The following is a 19918-nucleotide window of genomic DNA, read 5'->3' as shown; positions in this document are numbered from 1 at the left end:
TGCCCCAACTGCCCCCCCCCGCCAGCCTGCTCGCCCCCAACTGCCCCCCCCGCCAGCCTGATCGCCATGAACTGCCCCCCTGCTTGCCCCCAACTGCCCCCCCGCTGGTCTGCTTGCCCCCAACTGCCCCCCCCTGCTGGCCTGATCGCCATGAATTGCCCCCCTGCTTGCCCACAACTGCCCCCCCTGCCAGTCTGCTCACTCCCAACTGCACTTCCCTGCCGGCCTGCTCACCCCCAACTGCCCACCTCGCCGGCCTGATCGCCTCCAACTGCCCCCCGCCAGCCTGCTTGCCCCCAACAACCCCCCCAACCAGCCTAATCGCCATAAACTGCACCTCTGCTTGCCCCCAACTGCCCCCCCCCCTTGCCGGCCTCCTTGCTTCCAACTGCACTCTTTTGCTGGCCTGATCGCCCCCAACTGCACCCCTGCTGGCCTGCTCACCCCCAACTGCTCCCCACAGCCAGCCTGCTCGCCCCCAACTGCTCCCCCACCACTGGTCTGCTCACCTCTAACCACCTCTGCCTTGGCCCCGCCACAATGGCTTTGTCCAGAAGGACATCCGGAAGGTCTCCCAGTCTAATTAGCATATTACCCTTTTACCCTTTTATTAGTATAGATACACATTAGACAAGTAGATAACTACTTTCCCAGTGAATTAAGTTTTTGAAATGTACCTAAAAAATGCATCTCTTGGGCTATGAAAGCCCTTAAGCAATGATTTTAAGGACTTCCTGTCATTACTAATAATATTCAAGGCCCATACACTTCAGAATTACATGTTAAACATTGTATATACAATACAATTACATCTATGTTTTAAAAACGTAACATAGGAAAACCAATTGCATAGAAAGATGAAAGGAAATTCACCAAACCCTCAAAGAAAGTTATTTTTTGGGAGATAGGAATAAAACAAAGGTTTAAAAACAGTGCTAGTTCCTTCCCTGGGATTACTGATCTAACTGGAACCGTTTCTATACCTTTCTTTAAGAATACGGTTTCAGACACAGTGGGGAAGAGCATGAAGTCTGGGCTGAATCTGGCTTCATCGCTTACTACTGTGTGATCATGCACAAGTATGAAAATCTCTGTGCCTCAGTTCAATTATCTGTAGAAAAGGGAAGATAATACTTATCCCATATAGTGTTGTGAGGTTAACTGAGGGAGTGCACGCAAAACACTGAGAATAGTAGCAGGAACTCACTTGGGATAAATAAATGAGACCTGTTATTTTGTTATTTATATTCCAATTTCTTCCAGTAGTTGTGACCTTCTGAGGACAGTGATAATCCTGCTTTATTTATCTTCTGTATCCCTGGACCCTAATACCATCTCTAGCAAATAAGAAATGCTCAATAAAGATTTGGGAAATATGTGGATGGGTGAATGTGACATGTAGTGCAAAGTGATCTAGAATGTCACTTTCATTAGTCATGATCTAATCAGAATTGTTCTATCCTAATCTATGACCTTCCTTTACTTTAGCCATCACTGTTTAGCATCTACTTTGAAGGTGTCTCAAGCTTCTCCATACTGATCCAGGTGACTAGCAAATGGTTTCACTCATGATGACACATGTATAGCCCTACAAAGAGCAATTAAGAGAAGTGTTGCTCTAAGTCTAAAACATATAAGCCTTCCTAGTGTTAGAAACTTTAGTCATCTTTTAATTTCTCACATGGGTTATAAAGACTTGGTCACATCTACCAGTAAATTGCAAATTCAATAGTATCAAAAGGCATTTAGTCCATGTGTGAAGTCAAGGTTTATAAATCAATGAATACTTCTCCTTGGGGCCACTCTACTCTTCAGCAGTTGCAGCCCAAAGCTATTGTTATACTTGCCTCAAAATTTTTTGGGAAGACCAGGAATATACATAAATGGCTACCCTACACCTTCATACAGAATGAGTTTGATTACCTGAATTTTCTCTAAACTTCAATGGATTTTTAAAACAGATAGTATTTTATAGAAGTGTAAAATGCTTAAAACCTATTCAGAAGTTCTTGTGATGAAACAAAAATGACCACGTTCAATTAATAGATATTGTACTGCTAATATTTGTCTCTCCTCCCAAAGCTAGTCACTGGTAGGAAACAATCTCCTCAGCTTTCTTCTGTCCATATTTCAGTCTTTTCTCTTGACCTCTTGCTTATGCAGAGACCAAACTTTAAAAATATTGAACATACATACACATGCCATACCTATCTCTTCACCAGCTTGAGTAAAGAAGAGATGCATTATTATTATTACCCCCTCTCGGATGAGGTACCTAAGGTGCTCAGAAGTGGGAGTGGATGAATCACCACAGGGAAGCATCTTACAGATCTTCAAAGGGTTATATCCTAGCATTCCTAACTGCCCTTTATTAACCCATTATGGGTTATTATTTATTAAATGAAACCATTAACATACCCAAGGGATGAGGTGGGAGAAAGGGATTGGTCAGAATTTGTAAGCACCAAGTAAATAAGGTGCAATGGAGAGAATTAGATACAGAAGAGAAGGGGAGTGATTGTATCACACTGCCTGGTATTTATAGAACATCTAGTAATTTATAAAGTGCTTTTTACATACAAGAAGAGAGTAAGCAAAGCAATGAAGAAGAGGGAAATGACTCAGTATAAGTAGGGAAGCTCCAGTAACACAGTCTTTACACCTTAAAATTGCTTTACTGTGATTTTAAGTTACCTTCAGTTAATAAACTATACTGGTACAACAAAAAGATCCGGATACCCTTTAATTAATTTTAAATGTAAAATAGATGGTTCAAAATCTACGGTAAAGTTTGGTGAACTTTGATAACCATTATTCATCCTATTACAGGACATTCAGTTTTTATAATTCTAAATCTTGGTGCATCAGTGGGTGTTCAAGAGCTTTCATTCATCGATTCCACAAGGCTCCCCCATGTCACAGACATGGTACATTCAGGCTTCACAGCAGAACTGTAACACAAAGACGAGAATGAGCAATGTCCCTCAGAAGCCTGTGGTTGGCCTGGAAGAAATTCGTATTTCTGAGCACTTATCCTGAGGCAGCCTCTGCCTCCATAAGCTGCACCAAGAAGCAGAGCAGCATTTCTACTGAGAAGACCCAGGCACCCCTCCACTCAGTGGCAGCTTGTCTTCTCAAATCATAGCCCAGAACAAGGCCAAATCCCACAGGGTGCATCTACCACAGCTCCCCCCGCCCCCAACTATGCGGTTTAATATTATTCTGTATGAAACTTTAGAAGAAGGAAAGTGTGAAAGTCTGAGAGCCAAGCCTACCCTGCACCCCATTATGTACCATTTTACTGCAATTTCTCTTTGCTTTATTTTTTCCAATGATGCATTTAGCTACAGTAAGTAGAGAAAAACCCTATTCAAGAGAGTGGGGTCATTATCCACACACAAAAGGCCATTTAGAGAAAGAACAGCTCAGTCAGTGCAAGCTGTGGCTGCCAGAGTCCAGACCCATTAGAAAGAAAAGGTTAGCTGTTTAAGTGGGAATGTGAAACAAAATGTAATAATTAGGGCTAACTGGGCACCCTGCCCCCCGCTGAGAAAGCTGCCTGGGATCATAAACTAATTCCCCGAAAGCTCTAAGCTTAGGGGAAAGCAAATCATCAACTCTAAATGACAGTTCAGTTGTTAACCTTTACCCTAAAGACTAGGTTTCATTCTTTCTCTTTTTTTCTCTTTCAGGTATTTTTTTTATAGATGTCACTTTTATGGGGTTGGGCTGTTCTTTTTCCAGCTCACCACTACTGACATGTTTCAGATCACTGGTGTGCATGTGTGTGTGTGCGTGCGTGTGTGTAAAAACCATGAAAATAAACAGATCCCCAAATCAACAGTAGTTATCTTTAGTGATAAAATATGTGGGAGAATTGAGAATTATTTTTTTCTTTGTTTCCCACTACCCCCTACTTTCTAAATTGCTCATTTATTAACATATAATATAAAAGAGAGGGGAAAATACATAAAATATATCAGAAAAAAAATTCTACCATGTTTCCCTTAAAAGAGAAAAACCAATTAGAGTTTCAACATGATTAATCACAAGGAGAAGGGAGGTATATGCCTCAGAGAGGAGGCAGTGTCATGAAGGGATGAGAACTGACATAATGTCAACCAGCCATCACCTTTCTTCTTCAGCCATTTAGCAGCATATTGGGTAAAAGTAATCTCAGACTAACAGATATTGCAGTTGCTAGTGGTCCAATAGATTCTCAGCATTTAGCATATACAGAGGCAGCATGTGCTGGTTAATAAGACAATGCTAGGATGAGCACATGTTAGTCATTTAATAGGTACTTCTTGTCAGGTTGATTGGTTGGAATTTTCTGGTTACTAGAGGGATACATAATGGGCATGGATAACCAATATTCAATTAATAAGATGGGCCTAAAATGCTATTAAAGATTTAATGTTTAATGATTCAGAGGCACTTTGGGATCTTGTAGAATCTTGACTATTTTGAATATCAATGATGAATATAACTCAGAATGATAAAACTACAAATGTATAATGAGTTTCTTTTGCTATATTTTATGACAAATTTGCTTTTTATGCATTATTTCTAAAGTGACTTAAAGATAAAATGGAGATAGAAATTAGCAAATAGAGATTTAGGCATTTTACTTACACCTTTATGGACTTTCATTAACACTTGTGTTCATTTTTATTGCCCTCATAACAAAATATTTACTGGGTGTAGGACATTAAATCCAAAAATCACGATTCCTATGTTCACATTGCTTAATTATTGAGTTAGGAAGTAGGTATGGTAAGGGCATTTCCTTTAAATCACATGAACTTCTTTTAAAATTTTTGCATCATAAAGTTTTGTCCAGGAAGAGGAAGGGAAAAGGGAGAATCTTTCAATCTATAATTGCCTTTTGGTTTATGGGGAAATAATAGTTGTAAATGAAGAAGTACAAGCCAATCAAAGGTTGAGAAACAGAAACTGATTTAATTCATTCAACAATTATTTTTAAAGGCCTACTATGTTCTAGGTATTGCTCTTGGAACCTGAGATATATAGATTTTACTAGAGGAGAGAGAAAATAAACAATAAGCATCATAAAAATATAAATGATGCTAGATGATGATCTAAGTTATTGAAAAATAGAGCGGGGCATGGGAGAGTTGGGGAGGGAGTCGCTTCAGAAATTTTAAGTAGTGTGGTAATGGTAGGCTCCATTGGGGAAACTTGTAAGCAAAGCCTTGAAGGAGAGGAAGGAGTTAGTCACATGGACATGGGTAGGTTGGTGGAGGTGGAAGGACATTGCAGCCTACAAATATGAGGTAATGAAAAGGGGAAACTATTCACTGAGGAAAACAGAAAGAGCAGAATATGGAAAGAAGAAAGGGACAGTCATTAGAGGCAAGTAGGCAGCCAGGACATTCCTAACATAATGTAACTTTGAAATGCTTGCTTTGAAAATTGTGATTGGAAGAAAGAATGAGATCTCTTTGTCCCAAATATGATTAGCATATGGGACATGGATCTACAAAATAAATAGATAAATGTGGTCCACTTGTGTACACCTAAAGATCGGCACATTTCTAGTTAGTGGCTAGCGAATTGAATGCATTCATTCTTCTCCCATTTCTGTTCTGAGAACCACCTGTGCCAGACATTGTGTTAGGAGTTGGGGTACAGTGTTAAGAAAACAGAAGTAATTCCTACATTCACAGCAGAGACATACTTTAATTAAATGATGCTCTTATCTTCTTATAAGTGCTGTGGAAAATTACATAGAAGTAAGAAAGTATATTACAGAGTTACTTGACCTACTTGGGGAGTTAGGAAAAGCTTCCACTAGGAAGTGGTATTAGAGCTGAGATTTGAGGGATAAATTAGTGTTAACCAAGGACAGAGAAAGATTCATCTAGGCAGAGGTGGGAGGGAGCATGGAATATCTGAAAAACTGAAAGGCCAGTAGCTTAAGGAAGGAAGAATGATTCAGTCAGGGTTCTAGCAGAACACAGGGCACACTCAAATGGGGCCATTGAGGACAGTTTAATAAAGGGATTCTTTATAATGGTGTCTTAATGGTTATGGGAAATCAACAAGGGATATACAGTACCCAAGAATGAAAAGCTGCTCCTATGCCTATATTTATCAGAGAAACCAGCTCCAGGAAAGAGATACCTCACAGCAGCTGTGACTGTAAGAAGCCAATCTGAGGTTACCCTGTAGGAAGAGATCCAGGGAAATATGTACTGCAATCTTCATCCCGCTGCCAGTTTCTGCCTTTCTTTAGTCAAATGAACTGTAAGTCAGATGGTGAGGGAGCCCTTTGAGGCAGCCTACAAACTCAGCTCCCAGGGCACAGAGCTGGGTGGAGAAGGATAAAGTGGATCTGGGGGGAGAGGGGACAAATGGTAAATATCCTCAGAGCATAGGCCAGATCATACCAGATCTTATAGGCCAAGTAAAGGATTCATGTATTTGCTTTTCTAAAAGTGAAAGGCATCAGGGGAAAGATGTGATCGGATTTGCATTCATAAAGGAAGGTCAGTCACTCAGGTAATATGAGCAGATTGGAGCCACTCCTGGAGGAAGTGGGAGCTGAGTTGGAGGTGTTGTGGTGGACACAAGTGCGAGATGACAGCAGTAGCTCCCACCCACCTGGTGGTTGTGGGAAGTGGGGAGATGTGGGAAGACTCACAAGGTAATGTGTTGGTGTTGGTTTGGAAACGGAGGTGCGGAAGAGGATATGAGAGGTGTTAGAGACGAATTCTAGATTTTGGTTTGCATAAGTGGTTGGGTAGGGGTGCCATGCCCTGAAGAAGGATCAGGTTTAGGTTTGGGAGTTGGGAAAAATCATGAGCTGGACTTGGGACATACTGTTTTTGAAAAAAACAGCTATAATTTTCAAATCAGCACCTCTACTTAAGTACGTGTTTATCAGCCTATTTTCATTGCACCCCAGCAAGGCACTGTGCTAGGCATTTTATATAAAGTATTTTCTCCAGTCTTCAAAATACCAGACATTATTTTTCCCATTTTATTGATGAGAAAACTGAGGCTCTGGAAGGTTAAATATCCTGCTTTACATGCAGTACTCAAATCCCAGATGTGTTTATCTCCAGCTAGAACTCTTTCTTGTTTGAACTGCTATATCTGCAGGTCACCAAAGCAACAGAGAAGCCTGTAGAAGGGGCTGAGGAAAAGTGGAAAAATTCTGTTATGAGGTCTTATTTTATTTGGGAAAAATACAGGCTTTGTCACATTGGATTCCAGAGTAGGCTCATGTGAATTTCAATTAATCAATCAATCAGCACTCCCTGAGCAATCATTCTGTGCTTCGGGCTTTGCTGGCCATCATAAAAAAGGATTGTGAATAGCATAAAATATGATCTTTGATTTCAAGGGCTTAAGATTTAGTGGAGGAGGCAAATACACTCAGGAAATAATTTCACCTATGATAACATTATAAACTGATAACAAAATGCCAGATTGTGTAGAGCCGACAGACTGAGAAAAGGATAGTATATATCATAATAAGGTCTTATTTAGGGGAGACTTGCACTGTGTGTAGAAAAGGAAATTGAAGAAGGAGAGACTATTGTTCATTGATGGTCAGAGAAATTCCAGCAACTGAAGATTCCATGTCTCCTTCCCAGGAAATTTCTTAAGATATGCAATTTATTATGATTAACTAAATGAAGTAGGCATCAAATGGTCTGAGAGTTGAAATTTCTGGAAACCTATTTTATTTAACATTTATTTTTTAAATTCCTGCAACCAAGAATTTTTCTGACAGCAATCTATTCGTATCTTTGTTGAAGGAAAAGCTGAAATTGCAAATGTGTTTAAATCTGATACAATCTAAATCCTTACCCCAATAATGAAAAATGCCATCAACAAATCTTAGTCTAAGATCTTTGAGGTTCCATAAAGATTATTCTTTATGGGAAAAATCACCTCACATTTATTTCCAAAAAGAAAGATAAGCCCTCTCTTAAATAATGGCATCTGGAAAATAAAAATTTTCTGGGAAGTAGGTATTATAATAACTGACATTTGTATAGTAGTATATGCTTTGCAAAGTACATTATATACTTTATCTAATTTAATAACTAAGCAAAGCTAAACTTTCATCAGTAAGTTATGCTGGATATATATATTTCCCCAAAGAGGATAAAATGTCTTGGTTTTAACAGATTTAGAAACAAAAAATCAGCCTTTGCTTCTTAGGAAGTCAGAGGGAGGTGGTGGGTTGCCATGTAATATAAAAACTGTGTAATAATGAAGTAATGATGACAGTTGTAAGAATGACACAGATTGAGCCTTTGCCATATATCTGGCACTGGTCTATGCACTTATATGAACTGATGTGCTCAATCCTGTAAGAACCCCACGGTGAAGATGTCATTATTATTTGCATAGCACAGAGAAGGCACAAGGATATAGTAACCTGCCAGTGTCAAGCGACCAGTAAGTGGAAGAGCCGGGCTCTGAGCCCAGCAAGTCTGGCTCCAGCACTCTCCCTCTTAATCACCAGACTCTTTTCAGAATGTGAGTTTTCTCTTATGTAAACATTGTTTCTTAAATAAAAGTTGTGAAATGTCCAATGATTTACAAACAAAAATAAAGAGGAAAAAGCAATAGGCTCTATTGTGAATGCTAAACAAAATTCCTTAATACAATTATATAGAAACAAAGAAAAAAATTCTTTAAAAATCTGCTTAAAGAATTAGAATTTGAAACATTTCTAACTTTTTGACTAGTTTCTGAAGAAAGAGAAAGGGTAAAAAGGAAGAAACTAATTTATGATCTAAGAATAACCCGGTGTTATCATAATTACAAAAATATGGTTTTAATCTTTTCTGAAAATATTTCCTGTTTTACTTGGGAGGATTCTAGTAGTAGTTCTAATATAAAATAATTCCATTCCCAAGTAAGTAACAGAGGGTTCTAGAGACAAACAGAATAGTCTAAAATCTTGGTACCTCATTGAGGACCCCAAACTCTTTAACCCGCTCCTCAGATGGGTATGAAAAGTACAAAGGGGCAAGTGGCAGCAGAGAATCAGTTAACTCTGTCCTTTTGGGGGTGAGGATACCTGGCACACAGATGTACCCAGTGTTCCAGAATTCTCTTGTAACAGGAAGGAAACTGTGTCACTTGAGGTTTAAAGATGTCTACAATTTGAGGTGGAAAATGATCAATCCCCATCAGGTCTGATAAAGTCGAAAAAGGAGCTTTTAGTGCTGCTTTGGGTTTGGGGGTAGATGAAAGAGATTGTTCTCCAATGGTCCCCTGAGGAGGCTGAAATACAGAATTTTTCTGGTTGTTTTTTGTTGTTGTTATTGTTCTTGATGTTGTTGATCTTCACCAAGGATATTTTTCCATTGATTTTTTTTTTTTTCAGAGAGAGTGGAAGGGAGGATAGGAGAGAGAGAGAAACATCGATGTGAGAGAGATACATCGATTGGTTGCTTCCCACAGGAGCCCCTACCAGAGTCAGGGATAGAGCCTGCAACCTAGGTACATGCCCTTGACCTGAATCAAACCCTTGGACGGATGCTCTACCCACCAAGCCAAAATGTCTAGGACTCCTGGTGTATGCCATCAAGGAGAAATGGGTGTAGACCTCATGACAAAGATCTCTCTTGTCTCCTGCTGAGTTAGAAACTCACAGGGGAAAAGCCCAAGTGTAAGGTCTGTGGGTGCTTAGCTTCCTGACTCTTAATCTGGAAAGCCATCTACTACTTCCTATGACAAAGGAAAGAAAAAGGATTTTGCTTTTTCTAATGACAAAATTAAAATTTCTAAAGTGACATGAAAAAATATTTTATGAAAATCTCTTATATTGTGCTGAACTTTTATAAAAATTTAGTTTAGAGAAAAAGACACCTGGAAGTGTTTGAGACAGTAGAACATTTTTTATCTCATTAAGGAAGCTTTATTGGTGTGAGGGACAAAATCTTATAACCATAGTAACCATACTAAAGAACAATGAGTATAATAAATATTACATAGATTTTGCTACATTGCTTTTCCTGCCCCCCCCCCCCTAAATTCATATTGAAAATTAGCATGCTCTTCAGCCGTGGGCAAACTACGGCCCGCGGGCTGGATCCGGCTATTCTATCCAGTTCTCTTGCTCTCCCCTCCGCTCCTTTACTTTGAATTTATATTAGTTCACACAAACACTCCATCCATGCTTTTGTTCCGGCCCTCTGGTCCAGTTTAAGAACCCATTGTGGCCCTCGAGTCAAAAAGTTTGCCCACCCCTGCGGACCTGGAGAGTATTATGCTGAGTGAAATAAGCCAGACAGAGAAAGACAAATATGATATAATCTCACTTATAACTGGAATGTAATGATCATAATAAACTGACAATCAAAATAGGTCCAGAAACATGGAGGCATGGAGCAGACTGACATATCTCAGAGGGGAGGAGGGGAGACAAGAAGAGATTAAGCAAAGAACTCATATACATATATGCATAACCAATGGACACAGACAATAGTGTAGTGAAGGCCTGGGGTGGGGCAGGGGCTGAGAGGAGGAGGGTAAAGAGGCTGGGAGGGTGGTGGTGGTGTTGGTGGTTGGGGGACATCTGTAATACTGTCAACAATAAAATAAATACAAAAATTTTAAAAAGCTTGCTATAAAATGCTTTTTTTTTTTTTTTTACCTAGTAATTTGTTCTTCACTGTAAGACTTAAAGCAGTGTTTTATAAATTATGATCTTCAACACAGAGGGTGATTAAATCAATTTGGTGGGCCTCATTCAATGTTAATTAAGCATTAAAAAGTAAAAATGAAATAGAATGGGCTAGAGTACATCACATATGGTAAAACCAGTATTTTTTTCATTTAACTTTGTTTCAATTACTTACATGTGCATGAGAACTGAGATACAGTATAAAATATATATGTTTTTGAGAAGAGTAAAAAGAATTTTTTTGAAAGCCCCTGATCTGGAGAGATTGTTGGACAAGTATATCAGCCCAGTCTTGACTGTTATTTCTCTACTCACAAACCCCAAAATCCACTGTCCAGAGTGACTAGCTAAATTTTTATATAGTCACACAATGAATATTACAGACCAGTAATTATGAGTAAACCACAGCTTAAAAGAACAATATAGATGAATCTTAGAAACATAATACTGGCATGAAAAATATATACAATATGATACCATTTCTAATGAAGCTCAAAAAAACAAACAAAATACAGAATTATAGTATCTACTGATACATGCATATATGATAAAGCTGTGAAAATAAAGCCACTGAACAGACAAACATAAATCTAAGAACATGTTCACCTCTGTGTGGAGGGTGGGGTCACCTGAGAAGGTTGAAGAACATACAAGAAGTTTCTAAGGTGTTGTTAATATTCTAGTTCTTAAGCTGGGGATATGTTGTGTTTCATAACTTAAATATATTCCTCAATTGTTGTATCCAACAACAAAAAGTGAACTTGTTAAATAATTTTATAAAGAAATAAACCTATTTTTCTTAAATTCCGTGTTTAATAGACTTCTGACAACTAACCTTATTCCTAAAACACATCACCTTCCCCAACCAATGATAAAGTGGTCAATAGTATGTCAGACAACTAAGCTTATTTAAAAATAAGATTAGCTCTCAACCAGCTGCCTGGGAATGACAGAGTAAATGAAGATCATTTTCTCAAGATTGCAGGCTCCCCTCTGTGACCTTACATAATGTTCTTTTCTTTGCCTCAGTTTCTCCAGCTGGAAAGGAAAAATTATGTGTGACTCTGGATTCCCACTCCCTTCCTATCTATCCTGCTCTAATCTACAATGAATCAGACCGAGCATTTTAAGCAGGACTTCCCAAACTTGCTATTTGATGGACACACCATTAAGAAAAGACTTGAACGGCTGCCAGACTACCTACTCCCAATCCAGACAGCACAGTTCATTTCACAGTTCAGCCCTTTTGCTGTAAAGGAGCAAAGTGCCTCTTGCATGGGGGCAGGGGTGAGAAGCAGCTGCCTGCAGTTTCCTGTCTGTAGAGAATTAAATTATAAAAAAATGTTTAGTGCTCACTCAGCAGTCGGACAGTAGTTGGTATCTGTATCTGCAACATTACTTCCTCAATGTGAGTACACACAGTCCCCAAATCAAACAGACTATGTTCCAAGTTCACTGGAAAGTTGATTGCTTGGAATTTAAACTATCTTTTCCAAAGGAGACTGTGTTAGAAATAATGGATTGAGTCCCTAAGGGGAAAAGTACTGAATGTTCCCCTGATCCTTCTTGCCTCCAAGGTGAGGGTGAAGGATGAAGTGCTGGGTGAGGAAAGACTGAAGGGCAGCACTGCAGAGTCAGCGGATACATCCAGCAGAGGGACTGTGTTAAGTGCCAGGTTGAGAGTGTCCCTAGGGGGGCCATCTCTCATCAGGGCTCTATCCTGGAAGCCTACAGTGAGGGGGTGGGGGCAAGTACGGAGGGCTTTTCAATGGAGGATGCCAGTATCAAGGGAGGCTTTCAAAGCGAGGCAGGCCAGATGGGACTTCCAGGAGGCATGTAGAGGACCCATCTGTAAGTACTAAAGACAAAGTGTCTTTCTGGAGTGTAGGAAATTAAAAAGTGTGTCCAAACATTTGCCTACTAAACTGGTGAAGGCTCAGAGAGGGAAAGCTACTATGATTGGCTGACATGTGCTTTTTTTGCCCTGTTTTCTTTTGTTCCTCTTTAATGAAGTGGCAAACATGCTGCGTGTCTAAAGCCACAATAGCTCTAATTCTGATGGTCAGACGGCCAGAGGCCACAGCCCTACCCGAGAGGCAGATGGAAGCGTGGCAGCAGCAGAGAACCCGCGTGATCCTGGCAGGGGACACCATGGAGAAGACCTGTGGGCCATGGGACACTTGATATACTAGTATGTGTTAAGTGCTATTATTCACTGTCACCAAAATGAAATGATTTCTTTCTAACTGAAGAGTCCATTCAGTTGACAGGGATGACAAATAGTCACTGAATAATGACAGGAGATCCTGGGCATTTGTGGCGGCAGCTCCGTCCCTCAGAGCTTGTCAGTGTTACAGGCAGTCTGAAAGGTCCAGGTAAATTTACATCAACAACTGAATCAATATTAATGAAACCCTTTTTATATTTTCCTCTCACTATTCAAAGTAAAAAAATATATATAATAGATAATTTTCAAAATTGGCATTCCAAAATTGAAAGATTTAATAGTAAAGAGGAAAGACAACTCAACACAAGTATACCAATTATCAAAGACACTAGGACTAGGACCTGAAGGGCTAGACTACATCTTAAAGAAATAGGTTTGTAGAAAAGTAAGAGTTTAGCCCAAACTCTCTTTGTCTCCAACCTTGGGATAATTCTGTAGGCTACTACTTTGAGCTACCAGCTGAGTCATTTCTCTCTCTCTCTCTCTCTCTCTCTCTCTCTCTCTCTCTCTCTCTCATCTTTCTCTCTTTCATTTAGTAATTAATGAGAATTCATATATTGTTTGGGGCAATGTAAAGGAACAAATAAGCAAGAAAAACAAAGGCTAAAATCATTTTCTTGAATGGGAAAAAGTAGATAAGAATTTTGGTAAATTCTGATGGTAAAGAGACTTTGCATCTCCAATGTGATCTGAAAGCCTAAGGAACCAGTAGAAATTGTCATTGGATTATAAGTTCCAAATTACAACTTCATATAATTCTTTACAACTTTGACACTGAATTGATTATTAATTGAAGGAAAGTTTTAGAGTCTTACACTATTAAATAAATAGTGTAAGAATTAATACATCTAGGAATAAGAATATATCATTTTAATAGCTTCTTCCCTAGAAAGTCAATACTTTAATTAAATCAAGACTATAACAACACTTTGAAACATACAAATATCCTCAGGTAAAGGCATGGCAAAATACTTTGCAAAAGATTCAGCAATAACAACCCACTGATAAAATTAACTAAAACTTTTATAGGCACCAGGATATTTATTAGCCTCAAACTCCTCAGTAACTTATGAAATCAGCACACTCAAAGTCTTCTTTCTATCAGAGTGTAGATGGATTGATTGGTTCATTCAAGAAATCTTTGCAGAGTGGCCTTGCTTGAGATTCTGTGAAGGATGCAAAGATAAATCAGGTACAGATCTCATTTTTCTAGAGAACTTTATACCTAATAGGTGAGATCAGGCATACCCATAAATAACTAGATTATAATATCAAAAGTGGTAAGTGCCAGAGGAGAAGTGTGGATGACAAATCAGAAAAAAACAGGACCGGGAAAACTTTAGGGAGGAAAGAGATGTCCTGGGCTGTGAACTAGACATGTAGGGTGGGAAAGAGTGCAGTGCAGATGGAGGGAAAGGCATCAGAGGCATGGTTTGGGCAATTTCAAGCAGCTCAGTTTGACTGGCTGGGAGTCGCATAAAGAGGAGTGCCGGGAAGTGTGGTAGGAAAGGACGAAATGAGTCTGTCGTGGAATGAAGGATTAGGAATGCCAGGTTAAGGAGACATGTGGGACAGTTCAGACCTCAGCTCACAGGAAGCTTGTTTCTCTTCCTATGCTGTCCCCACCCCAGGCACTGTTCAAGATCTACCATTGAAATAGAGATGCTCCCGACTTATGATGGGGTTAATACTACAAACCCGCTGTATGTTGAAAATATGATAAATGCATTTAATACACTTAACCAACCAAACAACACAGCTTAGCCTAGCCTCCACTGAACATGCCTAGAACACATACATTAGCCTACAATTGGGCAACTATCTTGAGTTTCATCTCAAGAGTAATTGCCTTCCTCTTCTTCTCACCAGAAGCAAGGAGACATAGATGGGGGCTTTGTATGCATGATGGGATGTCAAAACACAAACCACAATTCCCCCAAAACGCTGACAACCCAGTTCAATGCAGACTTACAGCTCTGACACTGAATTGTTTACCCTTGTGATCACGTGGATGACTGGGAGCTGTGGCTTGCTGCCTCTGCCCAGGATCACTAGAGAACTTTGTACTGCATATCGCTGGTCTAGGAAAAGTTTAAATTTCAAAATTAAAGTATAGTTTCTGCTGAATTTGTATTGATTTTGGATCATCATAAAGTCAAAAATCATAAGTCAAACTATTATAAGTCAGGGACTGTCTAAAACTCATTTTCACAGATTAAGTTTTAGCATATAAGGAAGTATACTGTAAGATTGTAAAAGAATATGTAATTAACTGTTTTACCTATTTTAATCTCACAGATTGATTTTGCTTTTACAAAAAAAAGTGATGCCATGTAAATATTGTTGACAAATTAATATAAAGGAATAGGTATATGGATGGATGGGTGGGTGGATACATGCTGGACATGTGACTAAATGGATAGGTGGAGATGGGATGTGTGAGTGGATGAATGTATGGTTAGGCAGGTGGCTGGATAGGTGAATGGTAGTGGGTGGATCAGTACATAGAAGAGTACTGAGTGGCTCTCTTGCTGGATATCTAAAGCAGCTGGATGATTTACTGTATGATCCCATGATTAAATATTTATCAGCCAACAAAAAGTGTCAGTAATATAAATCCAGTTTGTTTGCTAGTAAATTTTAGTCCACCTATAAGAGTCAAGTATATTTTTTAATTTGCGTATAAAGTGAGCACACCCTTCATTGCACATTGGAATAGAACTCAGGAGACATGTGTCCTTGTGTTTCCTTCCCCCTTTTCTGCAATGATATAGCACTTCAAGTTTTCCCAAGCATAACCTGAGTGAAACAAGGAAAAGCCACTGAAAAGGTAATTAGGTACACTTAGGGTGAATTTTTAAAATGACAGCTACCATCCTATAAGATTAGAAGATTCAACTATATTAACAGTTTCAAAAATTATAGACCACTGATGTTTCTTTTCAAAACCAACAAACACCACCCAACAAGCCAGCCAGCCAACCAGTCAACCAACCAACCAACCAAAAATTATAACATGAACTGTGTTAGGGGGGCAGAGCTCACTGGTAAAATAAGGTTTTAGAAAGATGCCTTTGCTATTCAAAGTGTGGCCCTGAACCAGAAGTGCCCGCATCACTGGAGCTTGTTGGAAATGCAGAATCTCAGGCCCCATGCCAGACCCACCCAACATGCAATTTTATATGCACATTAAAGTTTGAGAAGCATTGACATATGCTTTTCTTGGAAAGTAAAATGTATATGGCGTTAAGTTATTAAGTTTTATTTAACCCAATGTTTACCAAAGTACTTAATCATGGATCCCCTTTTCAATGGAACACTAACTTAACATTGCATGGAAACTGTGGAACATAGTTTGGGTGATACTGAGCTCAATGAACACTAAAGTCCTCTCAAATAAAGCATCCTTTGTCTGTGTTAATTATATAAATATAGGGTGTCCCCCAAAAGTGTATACACACACTTTAAATAAATATAAAGATGGTGTTTATTAAAACACATTTCATCTTCAAAATTGAACTATCAGCTGTTAAAGTGTGTATACATTTTTGGGGGACACCCTGTATAAATATGCATATTATATGTATGTGTGTGTCTGTAGAGTATTTATCTATTTATCTATCTATCTATATATATATATCTATATAAATATATTTAGCTATCTACCTATCTATGTAATTGAAAATAGCCATGATTCTATTTATACATTAATGGAGAAAGAAGAAAAGAAAATGGACTTAAATTTAAAAGAAATGGCAGAATGCAACTTTAACTTCTTGATGAAATGAAAGTTCCATCAAGAGAGTCAGTGTCCACTGGGGAACATTTATGTGAGGCTGGGATTTCCTTCCACTCTGCAAGATCTTTCCCAAAATATATATTCTTCATTAACGAGGGTTAATTTTTTAGGTACTTTCTTCCACTTGTTCTTATTCAAATATTTTATTTTTGAAGGAATGTTCTTAGATTTTAGTAATGTCATTAAAGAATGTTAGTTTTGCCTAGCCAGCTTGGCTCAGTGGTTGAATGTTGACCTATGAACCAAGAAGTTATGGTTCGATTCCTGGTCAGGGTACAGGCCCGGGTTGTGGGCTTGATTCCCAGAATGGGGCGTGCAGGAGGCAGCTGATCAATGATTCTCTCTCATCATTGATGTTTCTATCTCTCTCTTCCTCTCCCTTTCTCTCTGAAATCAATAAAAATATATTTTAAAAATAGAAAGTCTGTTCTTAGATGAAGTTTTTTTTAGTAAGTAGGAATTGATGTAAAAGATTTGGACTTAATGGATGTTACTGAAAGTAATTTGAAAATAAATAATACTTCCTAATGGTGGTGGTTCAATCCTTTAAAGAATATTTCAGCCCTAGATGGTGTGGCTCAGGTGCTTGGGTGTCATCCCGTGCACTGAGAGGTTTCCAGTTCAATTCCCAGTCAGGGCACATACATACCCAGGGTTGCAGGCTCCATTGCGGTAGGGGAGTACAGGAGGCAGCGATCATATTTCTCTCTCTCCCCTCTTCTCCCTTCTTCTCCCTCTAAAAAAAGAAATTTTAAAAAATCTTAAAAAAACAAACAATACTTTGAACAGGAAGCTTTACTGGGTTTGGTATCATGTTCTCTGTGCCTATCCAAAAGCACATGGAAGCTACCCAACCCTCCCCCACAAAAGAACCACATGGATCCAGAACGGTGGCTTTTTATTTTTATTTTACTAGTATCCCAGACACTGAACACTTGAGAATAGAAAGGGCTTTGTCACTGCAAATCTTACTTTATTCTGATAAATCTGGGGATAAACCGGAAGATGAGCGAGGCGCTGCTAGCCCTGTAAGGAACCAGAGTATACACGAGACAATTTTAGGTGGTTATATACAGCCTTCTTTTATTTTAATAGTCATGAAATTACCTTTACATTAGAAAAATAGAATCATTATGGCAAATGTGCCATTTCCCAGATATTATTGTTTAGGAGGAGGTTAAGTTTAAAAAGTGAGGCTATTTTTAAAAAGCAAATAATATGACAGGTGTGTACACAACAAAAATTGTGACTGCAGCAATGTAAAGGATTGCACTGTGGAATACATTCCTCTAATCCTTCTCTTTCGTGCTGCTGATGAATACAAAGCCTGTTATATGAGGTAAGTTCATAGGAACTAGGGCCTAAGATTTCTTATTTCTCTGAATGAAATCAATAGTAAGAGGAATAGTCTCAGATAAAAATATCTTCAGTGTATCTGCAATATCTTTGGGATGCGGAGTTACCCAGTGAATGTCTACTTTTTCAGATACTGGACAACTGATTACAGGCATTCAGTTCATTATGTTCAGGATTCTCCAAAGCATTCAAGTGCATGGTCACAGTAAAGTGAGGGAGTGCACTCTCAAAATACCCTGGCTTTATCTTACGTTAGGTGTGAACCCTAAAGTGTCATCGAGGTTTGCCTCATACCTGTTACCACTTTACCAAGGGTTTGTTTTGCCCACTCTTTTCAGATAGAAACTTAAACCTAGTAGTGATTTGGCCTGCAGTGTCTTTATTATACAAAACATACGGAGAAAGACCCTTTACACTGTTTAACTTTCCTGTGCTGTGCCTTCCCCGATTGTGAAATACCACTGATTGATCTCTAAGGTAACGTCCGGCCCTACAGCCTTATGAGTTTATAACTGTTTAAAAGCTGAATGTTGTATTAAACCCATAGAGACAGCTGAGCTTCCAGGGAGAAGTACATCACTAGATAATAAAACTGGCATTTTTCAGAGCCTACTCTGTTACCAGCGTGTAATAAATAGTGTTTTGCTTAATCTGCCCAGCACACGTGCATGATTCTTATTTCACATATGCAGGAACTGAGGTTCAGAGGGGTGCACTGACTTACTCAGGATCACACAGCTAAGCAGGAGCACTAAGATGAACCCAGGTATCCTTTTTTCAAAGTCCACTCTTTTCTTCTGCCAAACCAAACTGCCTTTCCATGATCAGAGCTTTTGTAGGAGATAAAGCCACTAGGACAGGACCACAAAAAAATATCTGCTTCTCAATGTGTCAGCACAGCTGGGAAGACAACCTAAGGCTTGCCTAATTGGTGAGAATATTGAGAACACATGCCATTGTGTAACTAATACCTTAAATACATGGATTACATTAATGTTATAAAAGTTTATAAAACTCAAGTTACATGCCAATTCGCCATGTGCAAACCCCAAACTCTAAAACTATCCAGGCACAAGAAATTAACTGATACAAATGTTATTCTTGAGAAGAAAAAGAAGAGAAATCATATAAATATTACAACACAAATAAGAGATTTCCATAGATTCTGAATTATATTAGCTTCCCTTGCAATGGAAATAGGAAACAAATATTGCTACCTGAAAGAGAATAAGTGATTGTTTATGATTAAAAAAGGAAATAAAAAATAAAATTTGGGAAATATCTAAAATTGTAACCATCATATTTACTCATCTACTCGTGGGCACTGGGCTATTTCCAGATCTTGGCTATTGTAAATAATGCTGCAATGGACGCAGGGGTGCATATATTCTTTTGAATTGGTGTTTCTGGTTTCTTAGGATATATTCTCAGAAATAGGATCACTGGGTCAAAAGGCAGTTCCAACAGACAGACAGCTGTCAGAGCGGAGAGTGTTGGGGGACTGGATGAAAGAAGGTGAAGGGATTAATCAAAAAACATATATACACAACACATAGACACAGACAACAGTGTGGTGATAGCCAGAGGGAAAGGGGGTAGGTGGAGATGGTTAAGGGGGGTGGAAATGGGGATGGAAAGAGACTTTGCTTGGGGCCATGGTGCACGATGCAGTGTGCAGGTGATATTTTATTGAGTTTTACACTTGAAACCTGTATGGTTTTGCAAACCAATGTCACCCCAATAAATAAAAAATAATAAAATAATGTTATAACCATAACATTTGTAGATTAAAAGATGCATTTTATAGCAAAATGAAGTTCTATGTATGCATGTGTATATACAGTATATGTACCCGTAT

The 19918-nt window shown here is 38.8% G+C and overlaps 1 protein-coding gene across 5 annotated transcripts in view; it reads right to left on the bottom strand.

Annotated features, from left to right (window-relative positions):
* Nucleotides 1-19918, bottom strand: part of RASGEF1B (RasGEF domain family member 1B) — a 562949-nt gene that overhangs the window by 91968 nt on the left and 451063 nt on the right. The gene's annotated exons all lie outside the window — the stretch shown is intronic.

This window comes from Plecotus auritus (assembly GCF_963455305.1).
Source record: "Plecotus auritus genome assembly, chromosome: 1".
In the NCBI taxonomy this organism is placed as follows: domain Eukaryota; kingdom Metazoa; phylum Chordata; class Mammalia; order Chiroptera; family Vespertilionidae; genus Plecotus; species Plecotus auritus.
The sequence above is the reverse complement of the archived record's forward strand: the minus strand, read 5'-3'. Positions and strand labels throughout refer to the sequence as shown.